Raw genomic sequence first — 18,619 nt, forward strand, 5'->3', positions numbered from 1 at the left:
GTCCCAGCTACTTGAGAGGCGGAGGCAGGAGACTCACTTGAGCCCAGGAGTTGGAGGTTGCTGTGAGCTGTGATGCCACGGCACTCTGCCCAAGGGGACAGCTTGAGGCTCTGTCTCAAAAAAAACCAACAATAATAATAATAATATTCTTATTTACTCTTTTCATAATATTAGGTTAGATACTTCTTATCCGTTCCCCATGTTTAACTGTTTGACTGAAGTTTGGGGAAAGAATTTTCCCTAAATTTGTAATCATCTTACATTCATAGTTTTGAGTTGGCTGAAATCACTTTCTGACATAAAGGAATAAATTTTTTCAGGTTCTTTTATATTTTTCTTTGAGATTATTTACAAATTTATGTCAGAACAATCTTCTTTTGATGTTTATCAAGCTTTTTAGTAATGTTATAAACTGAAGTCAGTATGCCCCTCATTATTACTATGCATATATGATAATACTTTAACTTATAATTGCACTTCATGTAAAAATCTCCAAGATCTAAATAGTATTTGAACATGGTAGCAGTGTTTTTAAAGGAAGGGAGTAACTTTAAAGGGTTGGTTTTATTAACATGAATTTTCTTTTTATTGAGGTCAAATTCTTATAACAAAATTAACCATTTTAAAGTGAACAGTATAGTAGCAATTAGTACATTCACAATGTTATTCTGACACCTCTGTCTAATTCTAAAACATTTTCCTCACCCCAAAAGGAAACATTGTATCCTCTAAGCTATACTCCCCATTCCCTTCTTTCCTAATCCCTGGCAGCCACCCTTCTGTTTTCTATTTCTGTGTATTTAAATGAAACTATTTTAAGTCAAGTTTGAGGAAGATTGTACTATGTACAATTGAAATTGCAGAAAAAACTTTGGGATGTGATTGTTAGGAATCACAAACCACCTAATTCTTTGCATGCTTCTCTAAGTTAGTAGGCATGCTGCCAGGGAGTCGATGGAAGAAAAGTTCAAAGTCATAGCACTTTGTAGTTTAGTTTTGATGACTCCAAAGGAGTTTTACTCAAACTCTCAGACTCATTGGTATTTCTATTTCTTGGGTTGTGAGAACTAACTAAATTTTAATGTTATATACAAATGTGAGCAACTAATATTTAGTGTCTTTTCTAGGACTTGTTTACCATTTAGTTGTTGTTAATGTAGAGAAGAAACTTGGAATAGTAACAAAGAACTGATTTGAGATTATATTGGGAAATGATTTTTAAAATTAGGTTAAAGCTCTTTGATCTCTGTGAATTTAACTAACTTGTCATCTAACTTAATGACAATTCAGTTTCTCTTTAAGAATATTTAAAGTTGGCTCGGCACCTGTGGCTCAAGTGGCTAAGGCGCCAGCCACATACACCTGAGGTGGCAGGTTCGAATCCAGCCCAGGCCTGCCAAACAACAATGATGGCTGCAACCAAAAAAAAAAAATAGCCGGGTGCTGTGGCAGGCGCCTGTGGTCTCAGCTACTTGGGAGGCTGAGGCAGGAGACTCACTTGAGCCCAGGAATTAGAGGTTGCTGTGAGCTGGGATGCCACAGCACTCTACCCATGGGAATAGCTTGAGGCCTTGTCTCAAAAAAAAAAGAATATTTAAAGTTATGATTTGCCTAATATTCTGCTTTTAATCTCTTTATAATAAATGTTAAAAACCTTCATTTTAGCTTTCTACCTGTTACCCTCCAAAAACAAGTACACTCGTACAAAGGTAATTGGTTTGTAGCTTTTTTGGATTGTTTGTTTTAATTGGTTGAGTGAGGGAGAAAAAAATTAGTTGTGTTTTTTTTTTAATTTCTGGAATAAATATAATAAAGTTGGATTTTATATAGAATACTGCTATGTTTGAAGTTTCAATTTGGGGCCTTGGAAACACTCCTATCTTAAATTCAAAATGATACTTCACCTAATTAAATTGAAGTCTTAAGGCTTATGATGAGAAGTGAAAGACATATATTATTAATAAAGATTTGTAATGGGGTTACAGGAGATCTGGGTGAGGAAGAATTTAAATTTTGATACTATTCTCCCCTTTTTAGGGATAATTTAATACACATAATTTAATTTTTTTTTTTTTTTGAGACAGAATCTCACTTTGTTGCCCTTGGTAGAGTGGCATGGCATCATAACTCAAAGCAACCTCACTTGGGTTCAAGTGATTCTTTTGCCTCAGCCTCCCTAGTAGTTAGGACTATAGGTGCCCACCACAGTGCCCACCTATTTTTAGAGATGGGGGTCTCACTCTGGCTGAGGCTGGTCTCAAACCCGTGAACTCAGGCAGTCTATCCTCCATAGCCTCCTACAGTGCTGGGATTACAGGTATAAGCCACCGCGCCTGGCCTATAATTTAATTTTAAGAACAACTTAAAAAATGTTAAGAGAAAGAATTATAAAAGAATACTTGAAATCTATGCAGTAAAATTTCTGCTTTTCTTTGTTTTTTTTTTTTTTTTAGGGACAAGGTCTCGCTCTACCTCAGGCTAGTCTTGAATTCATGAGCTCAGGCAATCCACCTACCTTGGCCTCCCAGAGTTCTGGGATTACAGGCGTGAGCCACTGCACCTGGCCTGCTTTTCTTAAATAATGACTTTTTCCAGAAAAATATAACTTTTTGCAAATATTTATATTTCTGTGTTTTTATATATTACCTCATTAACTTCTTTTTTTTTTTTTTTTGAGACAGAGTCTAAAGCTATTTCCCTGAGTAGAGTGCCATGGCATCATAGCTCACAGCAGCCTCCAACTTTTGTGCTTAAATGATCCTCTTGCCTCAGTTTTTCTATTTAAGTAGAGATGGGATCTTGCTTTTTCCTCAGGCTAGTCCTGAACTCATGAACTCAAGCTATCCACCTGCTTTGGCCTCCCAGAGTGCTAGGATTATAGGCATGAGCCATCTCGCCTGGCTACCTCATTATTATTATTATTATTATTATTATTTGAGACAGAAACTCACTATGTCACCCTCAGTAGAGTAGCTGGCATCACAGCTCACAGCAATCTCAAACTTTTGGCCTCAAGAAATTCTCTTGCCTTAGCCTCCCAAGTAGCTGGGACTACAGGCGCCTGCCACAAGGCCCGGCTATTTTTTTGTTGCAGTTGTCATTGTTGTTTAGCTGACCTGGGCTGGGTTTGAACCTGCCAGCCTGGGTATATGTGGCTGGCATCATAACCACTGTCCTATGGGCACCAAGCCAGCCTCATTAATTTTTGATAGTAACATTTAGTGGAAAGCTTATGTACTAAATAAATTTAGATCTTAAAAATAACACCTTTAAAAGAGATGTTTAGAAATATGTATTGAACTGTGTTTCAGTGGAAAACTTGTTAATGACACAGAATCATTGGATTAGTTTTATTATAGAACATAATTCATCTATGCATATCCCACTTTAGATTAAGAAGTAGGCAAAAAGGCCTTTAATATTATCACCAAGTTGGCTGGACATGGTGGCTCACACCTATAATCCCAGCACTTTGGGAGGCCAAGGTAGAGATGGGAGGATGGCTTTTGGCCAGGAGTTCAAGACCAGCCTGGGTAACAAGAAAGACCCTCACACCCAAACTCTATAAAAAATTAAAGAAAAAATAGCTTGGCATTGTGGCACCTGCTTGTAGTCCCAGCTACTCGGGAGGCTGAGGTAAGAGGATTACTTGAGCCTAGCAATGGAGCAAGAGCTTGTCTCTTAAGAAAAGAACTCATAAAATTAATGAACTAAATCGTCTGCCCTAAGACATTGGTTTAGTGCACATAATTCTAAGAAGTTTGGTTACCTATTTTTTATCCCACAGCAGATTAAGAGGAACAAATTAGATATGGGAGAAGAGAAGAAGATAATTTATTACAGGTTAGTTTAAAAAAAAAGAAAAAGAAAAAAATGGGAATAGAGGCATATAGGTAGGGTAGAGAGCAAGGAGGCTAACAGAAAAAAAACACATTAGCCTGAGACCATTTAAAATAGGGATAGGTAACAAAGTTACCTGTACAACACCTCATCATATTCTGAGTGTATTGTTAACTGTATTACTGTGATATATATATTTCTTCATCCTATTGTTCTTGATGAAAAATTCATTATAGGAAAGTTGAATTTGTAATTTTGGAAATCATAAAAATATATACGATAGAGAATATTAGAGCATAGTCTAATATATAGCTAGATCATATATCTAGGGTTTTCATCTTTTATGACTTAAGTTTTTTAATTCCTCTTCTCTAAAAACAGAAATGGTAATACGTTTCTCTAAAAATTATTTGGAAATTTAAATGATATACATATTTAGTGTAGTAACTGACATCTTTAATAAATGTTATTTCTTTTTTTGGAAACAGAATCTATGTTGCCCTCAGTAGAGTGCTGTGGCATCACAGCTCATAACAATCTCAAACTCTTGGGCTCAAGAGATTCTCTTGGCTCGGTGCCTGTAGCTCAACCGGCTAAGGCGCCAGCCATATACACCTAGGGTGGTGAGTTCGAATCCAGCCTGGACCCGCCAAGCAACAATAACGGCTGCAACCAAAAAAAATAGCCGGGCATTGTGGCGGGTGCCTGTGGTCCCAGCTACTTGGGAGGCAGAGGCAGGAGACTCGCTCGAGCCCAGGGGTTGGAGGTTGCTGTGAGCAGTGAAGCCACAGCACTCTACCCAGGGGGACAGCTTGAGGCTCTGTTTCAAAAAAAAAAAAGAGAGAGATTCTCTTGCCTCAGCCTCCCAAGTAGCAGGGACTACAGGTGCCTGCCTCAATGCCTGGCTAATTTTTGTTGCAGTTGTCATTGTTGCTTTAGCAGGCCTGGGATGGGCTCAGTGTATGTGCCTGGTGCCTTACCCACTGAGCTTCAGGTGCCACCCAATACATGTTATTTCCTCCTTAAATTAAAAAATAATTTCAGGAAGATACTCATGTAGAATATTTGAAAAGATTCTGCTGTTAAATGTTCCTATACAAGCTATATGTAAAACTTTGTATGGTTTAGGATTACTTGTGTATGCACTTTGGGGGGTGGTGATTGGAAATGAAGTAATTCTTAATTTTACCATTCCCATTTTCTATCCATATCAATCTCTTATTTACATGTTCAATACCAGCCACTACCTACATGTGGTTATTTATTTTAAATTTAAGTTTTTAAATAGACTTTACTTTTTTTTTTTTGAGACAGAGTTTCATGTATTAACCCTCAGTAGAGTGCTATGGCGTCACAGCTTGCAGCAACCTCCATCTCCTTGGGCTTAGGTGATTCTCCTGCGTTAGCCCGGCCCCCACCTCCCTCACTCCTCCGCCCCAGCAGCTGGGACTACAGGCACCTGCCACAATGCCCCGCTATTTTTTTGTTGCAGCTTGGCTGGGACTGGGTTTGAACCTGCCACCCTCGGTATATGGGGCTGGCGCCCTACCCACTGAGCCACAGGTACCACCCTAGACTTCACTTTTTTAGAGCAATTTTGGATTTACAGAAAAGTTGCACAAAACGCACAGAGTTCCTGTCTATACGCTCCAGTTTTTTCTATTAACATCTTGTGTTAATGTAGTGTTCTATAATTGGTGAAGCGATGTTGTGTTAAAGCTGCCTTCTTACATATTTTAAGTTTAGCCTAAGTATTTCTCAGTATATAGTAAATTGTAACCTATTCTTATTGTAATGTCTATAGTTAAAATAGTTACATAGTTTACTGCATGTTAACTATTCAAACTGTGTTTAAATAAGACAAATGCCAAGCTATAACCAATCCTGCTGTTTCTGTACCTCACTTCCATTTTCTGTACCTCACTGTCTTCTTTCTGTCTGTACATCCTCTCTGATCACACAGCAGTCTACCAGAGTTGCTCTGAACCTTTTCTGGTTTGGGGGATAGGGGACTTCCCAATTTACAAATCCTTTGCTCAGTTAAATTCGTTGAATTTAGTCAGTCTTTAGTTTTCCTTTTAACAGTTTATAAAGTCCATAGTTTATATTAGGGTTCACTCTTTGTGTTGTACAGATCTATGGGTTTTGTCAAATGTCTAATGTTATATATGCACTATATGGAATCGTGCAGGATGGTTTCCCTGCCCTGATACTATCCTGTGTTATGCTTATGCTCTCTGCCAGTCCCTAAACCCCTGACTCACACCAATCTTTCTACATTCTCCATAGTCTTGCCTTTCCAGAATGTCGTGGTGGGAATCATACTCCGCCTAACACTTTCAGAACAGCTTCTTTCACTTAGCAGTGTGAGTTTATGTTCCTTCATGCCTTTTCATAGCTTGATAATGTGTTTCTTTTTACCACTCAACAATACATTATTGTATGGATAAATTTAAATTTTAGCTAAATAATACTTAAAATTTGGTTTCTTAGTTTCACTGTGCCTTTTCAAAGTCTTAATAGCCATGCATGGTTCACGCCTACCCTCTTAAAGAACACTTACATAAACTATTCCCCCAAGGTTCAGTCCTCCATTTATATTGACTCTTTTTTTTTTTTTTTTTTTTTTTGAGACAGAGCCTCAAGCTGTCCCCCTGGGCAGAGTGCCGTGGCATTACAGCTCACAGCAACCTCCAACTCCTGGGCTCAAGCGAGTCTCCTGCCTCTGCCTCCCAAGTAGCTGGGACTACAGGCGCCCGCCACAACGCCTGGCTATTTTTTGGTTGCAGCCATCATTGTTGTTTGGCGGGTCCGGGCTGGGGATTCGAACCCGCCACCTTAGGTGTACGTGGCTGGCGCCTTAGCCGGTTGAGCTATAGGAGCCAAGCCATTTATATTGACTCTTACAGAGAACTTCCTGTTTATTACAAGCTCTCAGTTTGGTTTGTCCTCAGGCCTACATTTCAATGCTTTATCTATTCTGTTTTATTGCTGGTACTGTCAGCAACCCTAAACTGTGTGCATAGTTTAAAATCCTTTACTCCCCCAAAGAACCAGCCTTTCCAGATGTTGTCCATTATCGTATGGCTTCCTAGGTGTTCTAGCACAGCATCATTCTTTACTTTCTTCTTTCTTTTTCTTATTTTCCTTTAAACTTTGGGAATATTTAGCAAAGGTATATAGATCTCAGAGCCAATAAATGGTAGAGTTAGGATTAGAATCAAGATCTCCTTATTCTGGTTCTCTCGGGGAATCTGCTTGGTGTTTTGTAAATTGCAGTCACTTTTGAAGAGGTTATTGGAGACTACTTGTATACTATGTAATTTTAAAATTATCTTTATAAATCAAATCTATAGAAGCTATAATACAGATTTAAAAAACATACCATTCGTTCTTTGAACAGTGAGGATCTAAAATGAGAATATTTATCCATTTTGATTTCTCTTTATAATTGAGTTATGGTGAAAGAATATTTTTCCCTCCATGTGTGACTCATTTTAGATAAGAATAATTAATGTCCAGTGCTAAGACAAATTGATTAACAAAGATAAATAGAATTTAACTGAACATTATTGGTATCTAATACTCTCTGTTGGCACCAATTTACCTTTGGATTCTATTCAAACTGTGCTTTGAGCTATAAAACCAAAACTGGTTCCCGTATGAATTTGTATGTTTCCAGACTCATCATAAAGTTTCTACTGCTTGAAAAATGGAGGGCTTGTAGCAGTCTCTTTTGCTTTTCTACTTGAGGTAAGCCATACTTCTGTGCTTAATCTTCGGCCAAAAGCAGCCATACTATGTATGGTCTTATTTTGAACTTCTCTGTATACTAGTTACAATTGCCCAAAAGTCCATTTTTATGGAGACATTCTGTTAAAGTGTAGTTGTCTTCCATGTTTAAGTAATTGTACTTTTTTTTAAAACCTGGATTTTAGTCTTCATTTTGAAATGCTTTCCCTGTAATTAGTATTTCTAAAACCCATATTTTATATGTCACTTTTTACATTTATTACCCCATTGAGAGTAGTTTTCATACTTTTTTTTTTTTTTTGAGACAGAGTCTCACTTTAACACCCTGGGTAGAGTGTCGTGGCGTCACAGCTTACAGCAACCTCCCAACTCCTGGGCTTAGGTGATTCCCTTGCCTTAGCCTCCAGAGTAGCTAGGACTACAGGTGCCTGCCACAGCACCTGGCTATTTTTTTTGGTTGCAATTTGCCTGGGGCCAGGTTCAAACCCACCACCCTTGGTATATGGGGCTGGCGCCCTACCCACTCAGCCACAGGTGCTGCCCATTTTGTACTGTTTTGATTAAAACTCACTCTGATTTGCTTGAATCCAGCCACTCATTATTAAATTTATTAAAAAATTTAAAAAATAAATGTAGTACTTATGATATGAAGTTAAAAGTTCTCATTACCTGAGTCAATTTTTTCAGAAGTGTCATTTTATTATGTAGATAGGTCTGCATTTGATGAAAATTTGTTCAGAAGGGCACAAATGACTCTTCCAGTAAAAGTTCTATCACTGTAAAAGTTTGATGGTTTTTTTTTTTTTTTTTTTTTTTTTTTGGAGACAGAGCCTCAAGCTGTCCCCCTGGGCAGAGTGCCGTGGCATTACAGCTCACAGCAACCTCCAACTCCTGGGCTCAAGCGAGTCTCCTGCCTCCGCCTCCCAAGTAGCTGGGACCACAGGCGCCCGCCACAACGCCCGGCTATTTTTTGGTTGCAGCCGTCATTGTTGTTTGGCGGGCCCGGGCTGGGGATTCGAACCCGCCACCTTAGGTGTACGTGGCTGGCGCCTTAGCCGGTTGAGCAAGAGGCACCGAGCCGATGGTTCTTAAAATAAGAAATTCTTAGAATAGAAAATAAAATGTTTAAATTCCTTTAAACACATATATGAGTAACTTTTAGAATATCACAAAACCTAATACAGATAATGTTCTTACAGAAGCATCGTTTAATATTGAAGTAGTAGTATCTATTCCCCTAATGATTGGCATGCATTAATTAATTCATTCTACTCAAAGAGTTATCTTTTTCTCTCATAAGTAACGACTCCTCAGGGAGCATACCCTATGCTTATAATGGCCAATTATGTATCTTTCCTGAAATATCTCTTCAAGTTTATTGTTCTTTTTTGAAATTGAATTGTTTGTCAGAGAAGAACTGGATATATGCAAATGACTGGCAGCTATGAAGGAGGCAGAGGAAGGCAAGAACAAGGCTGGAGGCAGAGATTAGTTAAAAGTTTGCTGTGAGGTACCAAGTGAGGCTCCATTCTCTTTGAGGGCAAGGACTTTATTGTATTCAAGAACCATATATATATGCTCAGTTCCTAGGATACAGACTAATACATACTAGAGGCTTAGTAGTTTTTGAGTGAATGAATAAGGGCTTCAATCATGGAAATACAGATGGAAAAGAAGATATTGATACAAATCATGACAATTTTCTTTATTTTTCCTCTCTTTTCATTCTGAGTCTCACTCTGTCACCCTGGTTAGAGTGCCATGGCATCATATCTTACAGCAAGCTCAAACTCTTGGGTTCAAGTGATCCTCTTGTCTCAGCCTCTCAGGTAGCTGGGACTACAGGCACCCACCACAATGCCCAGCTAGTTTTTCTATTTTTAGTAGAGGCGGGGTTTTGCTTTGCTTAGGCTGGTCTCCAACTCCTGAGCTCAGGCAAACTACACACCTCGGCCTCTCAGAGTGCAAAGTGTGAGCCACTGCGCCGGGCCATAATAATTCTCTTAATGGCAGTAGAGGAGGATAGAATCTGGGATGATTATCAAATATGGTAGGACCTCTGTAAGTCAACTACCCAAGGGACTGCAACAAACTGGTGGACACGCAGAGGTGGCCAACATAAGGAACTAGGCACAGTATACTGATACATGCATGTGGTGTATTATGGTCTATGAAAATTAGGTCAGCTTGAGATGTGGTCACTGTAGGAGGGCAGTCAACTATGGAGCATTTTATGTTGGCTAGTGACATTATCAAAGAAGGATAACAGAAGGAATTAACAGTTTAAAAATAAATATGAGTTTAGTTACCATATGACCAACATATTATATTTGTGTTTCAGTTAATTCAAGTTTAAAATTAGAGAAATGGAGGCTAAGCACCTGTGGCTCAAGTGACTAAGGCACCAGCCACATACACCTGAGCTGGCAGGTTCAAACCTAGCCAGGGCCTGCCAAACAATGACAGCTACAACCAAAAAGTAGCTGAGTGTTGTGGCATGTGCTATGGCGGGCTCCTGTAGTCCCAGCTACTTGGGAGGTCGAGGCAGGAGAATCACTTGAGCCCAGGAGTTGGAGGTTGCTGTGAGCTGTGATGCTATGGCACTCTACCCAGGGCAACAGCTTGGGGCTCTTCTACCCAGGGCAACAGCTTGAGGCACTGTCTCAAAAAAAAAGTGGGACATACTTTCATAATTTTTTAGCATGAGAAAATTAGGGTCCCTATTTTTGCTAAAGAATGAAGTAAAATATTTATTATCTATTGTGCTTTCCGCAGTAAATTTATCTTAACCTGTTTTGTCTTCTTTATGACACACAGCTTGCGCATAAATGTAATCCCTAAAGTCATCATTACATATTTTGGAGAAATGTATTTAATTTTGAGATATGTGTGTCTATTTTAAGCTGGACTCCAGTGATTGGATTCATTTTGATAGCAGAAAATCAATAGGTTCTCTGACAGTAGCAATTACTTGGGAGTCAGCAAAATATTTTATATTCCTGTTCTGAATCAAATAACTCTAAAATGAAAATTAATCAGTGCTTTTTTTTTTTTGCACTATTTTCAAGTTTTGCGATTGAAAGTCACTGTGGCATTGTTTTCTAGAAATTGGAATTCTGTAAGGCATATTCTATAAAAATAAACAGAAATAAAAGTGCCCTTAAGTCTTGGCCCAACAGATCATGAGGATAATAAATTTTGATAAAACTGATATTATTGTTATTTCATTATTAATTTGATTTTTAACTTTTTTTTTTTTTTTTTGAGGCAGAGCCTCAAGCTGTCCCCATGGGTAGAATGCCATGGCATCACAGCTCACAGCAACCTCCAACTCCTGGGCTCAAGCGAGTCTCCTGCCTCAGCCTCCCAAGTAGCTGGGACCACAGGCGCCCGCCACAATACCCAGCTATTTTTTTTTGGTTGCAGCCGTCGTTGTTTGGCGGGACTGGGCTGGATTCGAACCCGCCACCTTAGGTGTATGTGGCTGGCGCCTTAGCCACTTGAGCCACAGGCGCCAAGCCTGATTTTTAATTTTAATGTAAAACAGGATCCCTAGGTCAGAGTGTACACTTAGTTATCACCCACCCATTTCAAAAGAAGTATGTTGCATGTGGGTGTTATCTGTTCTGAATACATCTACATGTTTTCTTTTTGTTACTCAGCTCCAGAATCAGTTAAAGCCCAATGGCAGCCACCAAGCACAAGCTCCCTGGAAAAAAGAAATAGAAACAAATAATAGGAGACTATTCGTGGGACACATATGGTGCTTTGTTTTCTTGAGTAAAGAGGGAAGTCTTTGTTCTCTAGTTTTGTTATTGATACCCGTTTTTGTTCCTTCCTGTTCATCACCAGAAATCTCCTGCATGCAAAGTCTGCTGTCATCACTGCTCCAAAAATGAGTTCATAAAGAGTAGCTTCCTAATTGTGGTCATTTTAACTGGAATGCTTTGTAACAGTTCAAAAGTGTAGTCTAACAAAAATAACATTGTGTAAAAGAAACCAAGTGAAAAAAATGTATAGTGACCTTTGGAGAAGAATAAAGGAGTAATAATTGGGAGGGATGGTGAGGGGGCCTTCAGGAGTAGTAGAAATGTTGTATGTCCTGACTGTACCAGATATGTTCACTGTGGTAATTCATTGAGCTGAACAGTCTTTTTTTTTTTTTTTTTTTTTTGAGACAGAGTCTCACTATGTCACCCTGGGTAGAGTGCTATGGTGTCATAGCTCATAGCAACCTCAAACTCTTGGGCTTAAGCAATTATCTTCCCTCTGCCTCCCAAGTAGCTAGGACTATAGGTGCCCGCCACAATGCCCAACTATTTTTCTGTTGCAGTTGTCATTTGCTTAGTTGGCCTGAGCTGGGTTCAAACCTGTCAGCCTTGGTGTATGTGGCTGGCACTGTAACCACTGTGCTACAGGCACTGAGCCGAGCTGAACGGTCTTGATCTGTATGTATATGGTATGTCATTTTAAAATATCATCAAAGTATCTAAAAATACATATAAGATTCATTTTCTGTTTTAGTCTCTGTTCCTCAGTGAAATGTTCTAATAAAATATTTAAAACAAATCAGAGTTATTCTTGTGGTTATCTTCAAAAGAAATGCAGTAGTTGCTACAATCTGATGTTGTTAAATAAACAAGTAGGCCTAGGCTCGACGCCTATAGCTCAACCGGCTAAGGCGCCAGCCACGTACACCTAAGGTGGCGGGTTCGAATCCCCAGCCCGGACCCGCCAAACAACAATGACGGCTGCAACCAAAAAATAGCCGGGCGCTGTGGCGGGCGCCTGTGGTCCCAGCTACTTGGGAGGCGGAGGCAGGAGACTCGCTTGAGCCCAGGAGCTGGAGGTTGCTGTGAGCTGTAATGCCACGGCACTCTGCCCAGGGGGACAGCTTGAGGCTCTGTCTCAAAAAAAAAAAAAAAAAAAAAAAAAACAAGTAGGCCTAAACAGTTCCAGGGTTTCTGTTTAGAATAATTCATGCTCAGAATAAACCTAACACACATATCATTTAATTTACATCTTTAATAATGGCTGACTCATAATACAATAAAAAGTTACAGGTACTGTCAGTTGAAGGGCATTGTGTTATAGTGAGTAAAGTACAGGCATTGAAGTTGAACAGATAGGAGTTCAAATTATTAGTGACTAGGTCACTAAGTTAATTAAGTAACTATTTTTAGTTTTCTTTCTTCACCAATTAAGTAAAGGTGATAATATGGATCTTAAAAGGTTGTTGAAGGGTTACATGAGATACTCTGTAAGTGACTGGTGGTCATATCCCCTTCCCCTTCTCTCACAGTTTTTGGGTTAGAGGGTAAAAATATTTGGGGAGATTTGGGAAGCCGAGATGGGACGATTGCTTGAGGATAGGAGTTCAGAACCAACCTGGGCAACCTAGCAAGACCCTGCCTCTACAAAAAATTTAAAAATTAGCTAAGCACAGCGGCACACACTTGTAGTCCTAACTACTCAGGAGGCTAAGGCAGAAGTATCACTTGAGCCCAGAAATTGGAGACTACAGTGAGCTATTATCAGGCCACTCCATCCAGCCTTAGGTGACAGAGCAAGATTCTAACACTGAAAAAAAAATGACAATAATAAATAACTCTTAGATGATTCTGTTTTAGGAATTACAAAGCAAAGATTTTTTTAGATAACCCAAAGTCTCTAAGAACTATTTTACTAGAAAATGTAAGAGGTTAGTCACTGTGTACATTAGTTACTGTAACTCTGTTACTAAGTTAACAGAGATGATAGTGATAAATACAATTCATAAAGTAATGCTTCTCCTTCGAAAGAGATACATTACAGGGAAGTTATAAAATTTTGAAATAGTAGGTTTTGATTTGGCTACCCAAATATATAAAGAAGGTCAGTTTAATAAGGACAAATATTTGGAATAGTTTTAAAGTAATTTATCTTAGAAGTTGTATTTTTTGTTGTTATTGAAACAGGGTCTCACTCTATTGCCTGGACTAGAATCATCATAGTTGACTGTACCTCAGCCTCCTAAACTCAAATGATCTTCCTGCCTCCCAAGTCTCCCAAGTAGTTGGGACTATAATATAGGTGTGTGCTACCAGGCCCAAATAATTTTTCTGTTTTCTGTAGATTTGAAGTCTCACTCTTGCTGAGGCTGGTCTTAAATTCCTGGTCTCAAGTAGTCCTCTTGCCTCAGCCTCCTGTAGTGCTAGGATTGCAGGTGTGAGCCACCACACCCAGCCCTAAATGGCATTCTAAATATACTCTAGCTTCTTTTTATTTATTTATTTATTTATTTTTCTAGCTTCTTTTTTTCTTTCTTTTTTTTTTTTTTTTTTTGAGACAGAGTCTCACTATGTCACCCTCACTATAGAATACTGTGGTGTCACAACTCATAGCAACCTTAAACTGCTAGGCTTAAATGATTCTCTTGCCTCAGCCTCCCAAGTAGCTGGGACTACAAGTGCCCACCACAATGCCCGGCTATATTTTTGTTATAGTTGTCATTGTTGTTTAGTAGGCCTGGGCAGGATTGGAACCTGCCAACCCTAGTGTATGTGGCCGGCTCCCTAATCACTGAGCTACAGGCACTGAGCCACTTTTTTTTTCATTCTTTTAATTTATTTGCACTTAATCTAGGTAAGTGATGATTATATACATTTTGTAAATTGCCCAACTGTGTAACTGCTAACTTTTTCTTCTATCATTTGTATACATTAATACTAAGACTGATAGTTATTTTTTTCCTCAGCACTACCAATGTCATACAAGGCCTGACTAGAAAAAGTGCTACACACCTCATTACTGAGTACTGCCAAGGTTACCTTCCAAGTACTCCCCTTGGGAAGCTCTGCACTGATGATAGTGCCTAGTCCACCCTTTAAAGCCATTTTGGGACGACCATCAGAGCTATGGCTATCATCATACAAAACACAGCAACAATAATGAACGCCACTCAGCAGGAGACCACCACATGTTGGTAGGAACACGGCTGTGAGACCCTAATATTCCAAGGTTATAAAACCTTACTGAGTTGTTTGAACAGCGCTGCCAGCATAGGTGCATGGCGGCAAGTTTGCAAACTTAATTGTCAGACTTTGTATGACGACAGCTGTGATGGGCATTCTACAAAAAGAGTTCTAAAATTGTTTTGAAGGGTGGACTAGGCACTGGCATTGGTATATAGCTTCCCAGGGGGAGTACTTCAAAGGTAACTGTAGTGATATTCAGCAAAGAGATACATGGCACTTTTTCTAGGATAAGTTCATGAATGTAATTGTCAGACCTTGTGTATTGGTCTGCAAATTTGTTTTTACTTGATGGATCTTGAGTCTCTTTCCATTTCTCTGTCTTATCTTTTAATTATTCCGTATATTTTTGTGGTATTGGTGTACCTCTCTGTTTATTTTGCTCTTCCCCTGTTTTTGGGCACTTAGTATTTCCAAATTTATTTATTTATTTACTTATTTTGAGGCAGAGCCTCAAGCTGTCACCCTGGGTAGAGTACTGCTATGTTATCACAACTCACAGCTCCTGGGCTTAAGCGATTCTCTTGCCCCAGCCTCCCAAGTAGCTGGGACTACAGGTGCCTGCCACAATGCCTGGCTATTTTTTGGTTGTAAAGTTGTCGTTGTTTGGCAGGTCCTGGGCTGGATTCGAACCTACCAGCTCTGGTGTATGTGGCTGGCATCTTAGCTGCTTGAGCTACAGGTGCAGAGTCTCTCAATTTTTTTTAATTATAAAGATTTCGAGTCTTTTAAAAGAATCTTATTATAATACTTTGGTAAAGTCAATTATTTTCTGTTATATGAACAATTATGTAATTGGTCTTTTCTCTGTGTTAGAACTTTTACATACCAGGCTTTCTTAAAGTAGGTATGATGCTAGTGTAATAGCTTATGTGTGCTTTAGGGTCCAAGAGTAAAAGAGAATAGTCAACAGAATTGTGAGGTTATGCTACCTAGTTGGGCCTTGAAGGAGTAGATCTCAGGGGACTATGATTGATGAGACTATCACAGAGTGGGGAATTTTTACTTATAATTTTTTTTATCATTGAGGATTCATTGAGGGTACAAAGAACCAGGTTACACTGATTGCATTTTTTAGGTAAAGTCCCTCTCATAATTGTGTCCTGCCCCCAAAAGGTGTTTTTAAAACAATGATGTGGGCTAGTTACTCCCTCCCTCTCCAGTGGCTTTTCCCTGCACTTCCCTTACTGAGCAAATAGTGTGATGTGAGTTAGAAGGTCCCTTAATCCTTGCCAATTCTTTAGTCTCATATCTTTTCTCTCTTGCTGTCTGCTTTTCATTTTTTGTTTGGTTTTAGTTTCACTGTTGTCTGTTTTTTTTTTTTTTTTTAGTTCTCCAGTTGTACTGCTGTCTTCTTTATCTCAGAACCTATGGTTATGCTTTTTCTTTACCTAGAATCTGTACATGCATATATACATCATTCTTCCTGTAAATTTTATTCAGCACCCATCTTTCAACCATCTTTCGAATCTTAACATAAATATCACTACCTGTAACTCAAGGAAGTCTAGTCAGGTTCCCTTTGTTATATGTGTTATATCTCCCTGTACTTTACCATCATTTTGCTTATTGTAACTCATAATTATGTATTTAGTTCTGTGATTATTGTTTATATGTCTCATAAAGGAAACTGTGAACTCCTTGTCAACTTGGAATGATTTGTGCCCCCTCCCTTTTTTTGAGACAAAGTCTCACTTTGTTGGCCAGGCTAGAGGATAGAGTGCTGTGGTATGAGCCTAGCTCACAGCAGCCTTAGAGTCCTAGGTATAAGCCATCTTTCTCAGCTTCTCAAGTAGCTGGGATTGTAGGAGCCCACTACAATGCCTGGCTAATTTTTTTTTTTTTTTTTTTTAGTAGAGGCACGGTCTTCACTCTTGCTTGGGCTGGTCTCGAACTCCTGAGTCAGTTCAAGCAGTCTTCCTGCCTCGATCTCCCAGAGTAGTAGGGTTTCAAGTGTAAGTCACTGTACCCAGCCAATTTAAAAACCATTTTTATTCCTGGTACTGGGCACATAATGAAGACCAATAAGACATTTGTGTCATATAGCTGAATGTTTAATTTTTACTGGGAATGGAATAATGTTTCTAGCTATAATTTTTAAGAAAAACTGGTTTAATGAAGAAAAAAGTATGAATAACAGCCATTTAAATTCTTTCTATTGTCAGAAGTTATTTTATTCCAATACATCAAGATCAGTGATTCTTATCACCCTCCCTCCATTCCCACCTCCCCACACCTCTGAAATCTTTGAGAATCTGGTAAGAGCCATGAATCTTCTTCCGAGAAGAATGAGGATGTGTAAATAAGCAATTTTGCATAATACTTCCAAGGTTAATGGATGCCTTCATCTGGGCCAAATACTGTTAATTATAGTTTTAATGTAACTGTATTTTCAGAATCTTTCAGAGGCTCAGGTTTGTGTGCATGGTAATCCAGTGAGGATATAGAAGACACTAAAACTAGGAGTCAGGAAACTTTGCCTTTGTTGACTGAAACTATTTTACTTCTCTTGGGTTTGGGGAGTTTTTTTTGTTTTTTGTTTTTTTGAGATGGGGTCTTGCTCTGTCACCCAGGCTGGAGTGCAGTGGCACAATCATAGCTCACTGCAGCCTTAAACTCCAGAGGTCAACTGATCCTCCCACCAGAGCCTCCCAAGTATCTGGGACTCCAGATGAGTGCCACCATACCTGGCCAATATTTATTTATTTATTTCTATTTATTGTAAAGACAAGGTCTCAGTGTGGCTTAAGTTGTCTTGAATTCTTTTTTCTAAGACAGAGTTTCACTATGTTGCCCTTGGTAGAGTGCCTTGGTGTCACAGTTCACAGCAACCTCAAATTCCTCTTGCCTCAGCCTCCCAAGTAGTTGGGACTACAGGTGCTCATCACGCCTGGCTATTTTTTTTTAAGAGACAGAGTCTCACTTTTTTTAAGAGACAGAGTCTCACTTTGTCGCCCTGGGTAGAGTGCTGTGGCGTCACAGCTCACAGCAACCTCTAGCTCTTGGGCTTAGGCAATCCTCTTGCCTCAGCCTCCTTAGTAGCTGGGACTACAGGCGGCTGCCACGACACTCAGCTGTTTTTTTGTTGCAGTTTGAACCCACCACCCTTGGTATATGGGGCCAGCACCCTATGCACTGAGCCACAGGCACCACCCCACTTGGCTATTTTTTGTTGCAGTTGTCCTTGTTATTTAGCTGGCCCAGGCCAGGTTTGAACCTGCTAACTTTGGTGTATGTGGCTGGTACTGTAACCACTGTGCTACAGGCACCAAGCCTGTCTTGGCCTCAAATGATCCTCCCAGCTCAGCCTCCTAAAGTGCTTAGGTCACAGGAGTGAGCCACCATGCCTGGCCTAAACCTCCATTTCTCTTATCTATAAAGTGGGATAACAGTAGTACCTACTTACGTGCATTTTAATAGGTTTTGTTCTATTGAGGCATTTAGTATGGTAAGCAAACAATTGTATTATAAGTAGTAAAAATTATAATGATTTATAGTAAAATGTTTATATTTTGTGTTCTTTGGAGTTTATATAATGTTAAAAGGAATAAGTTGTTTTTTATCTTTATATTAACAAATTCTAAGTTCTCTACAAAGGCAAAATAGTAAAAAAGAAGCCATTAACTCTACTCCTTTGCAAATATTAGCATATAATCAGATTCTTCAGAGGCCATGCTAATCAGTAGAAAAGTTCATGTGGAAGATGATTGATCAGCTTAATCAGCTTTAACAAACTTTTTCTGACTAATATCTCTTATGTCTTCTAAAAGGCTTCAACCTTATGCACAGTTGTAGCATTTGACTCTATATTAAATAGCGTGAATAGATAACTGTATTTTCTTTTTTGGCATGTAAGTGACAACTGCAACATATTAAGTAGTAATAATTTAATATAAACCTACTTATAGCTGCTCATAATCTATTTATAGGTGAGTTTTATTATTGAAAGTATTTATGGCTCGGCGCCTGTGGCTCAAGCGGCTAAGGCGCCAGCCACATACACCTAAGGTGGC

The 18,619-nt window shown here is 39.1% G+C and overlaps 1 protein-coding gene and 1 pseudogene across 2 annotated transcripts in view; one reads left to right on the forward strand and one right to left on the reverse strand.

Annotated features, from left to right (window-relative positions):
- LOC100945022 overlaps positions 1-14,468 on the reverse strand; it is a 33,929-nt pseudogene extending 19,461 nt beyond the window's left edge. The window contains exon 1 of the transcript XR_002772275.1: positions 14,403-14,468. The product of XR_002772275.1 is annotated as a polyadenylate-binding protein-interacting protein 1 pseudogene (transcript). The remainder of the gene's footprint in view (positions 1-14,402) is intronic.
- RC3H1 (ring finger and CCCH-type domains 1) overlaps positions 1-18,619 on the forward strand; it is an 86,208-nt gene that overhangs the window by 4,645 nt on the left and 62,944 nt on the right. The gene's annotated exons all lie outside the window — the stretch shown is intronic.

The sequence above is a fragment of the Otolemur garnettii genome, unplaced genomic scaffold (assembly GCF_000181295.1).
Source record: "Otolemur garnettii isolate 467f Iridium unplaced genomic scaffold, OtoGar3 scaffold00016, whole genome shotgun sequence".
Lineage (NCBI taxonomy): Eukaryota > Metazoa > Chordata > Mammalia > Primates > Galagidae > Otolemur > Otolemur garnettii.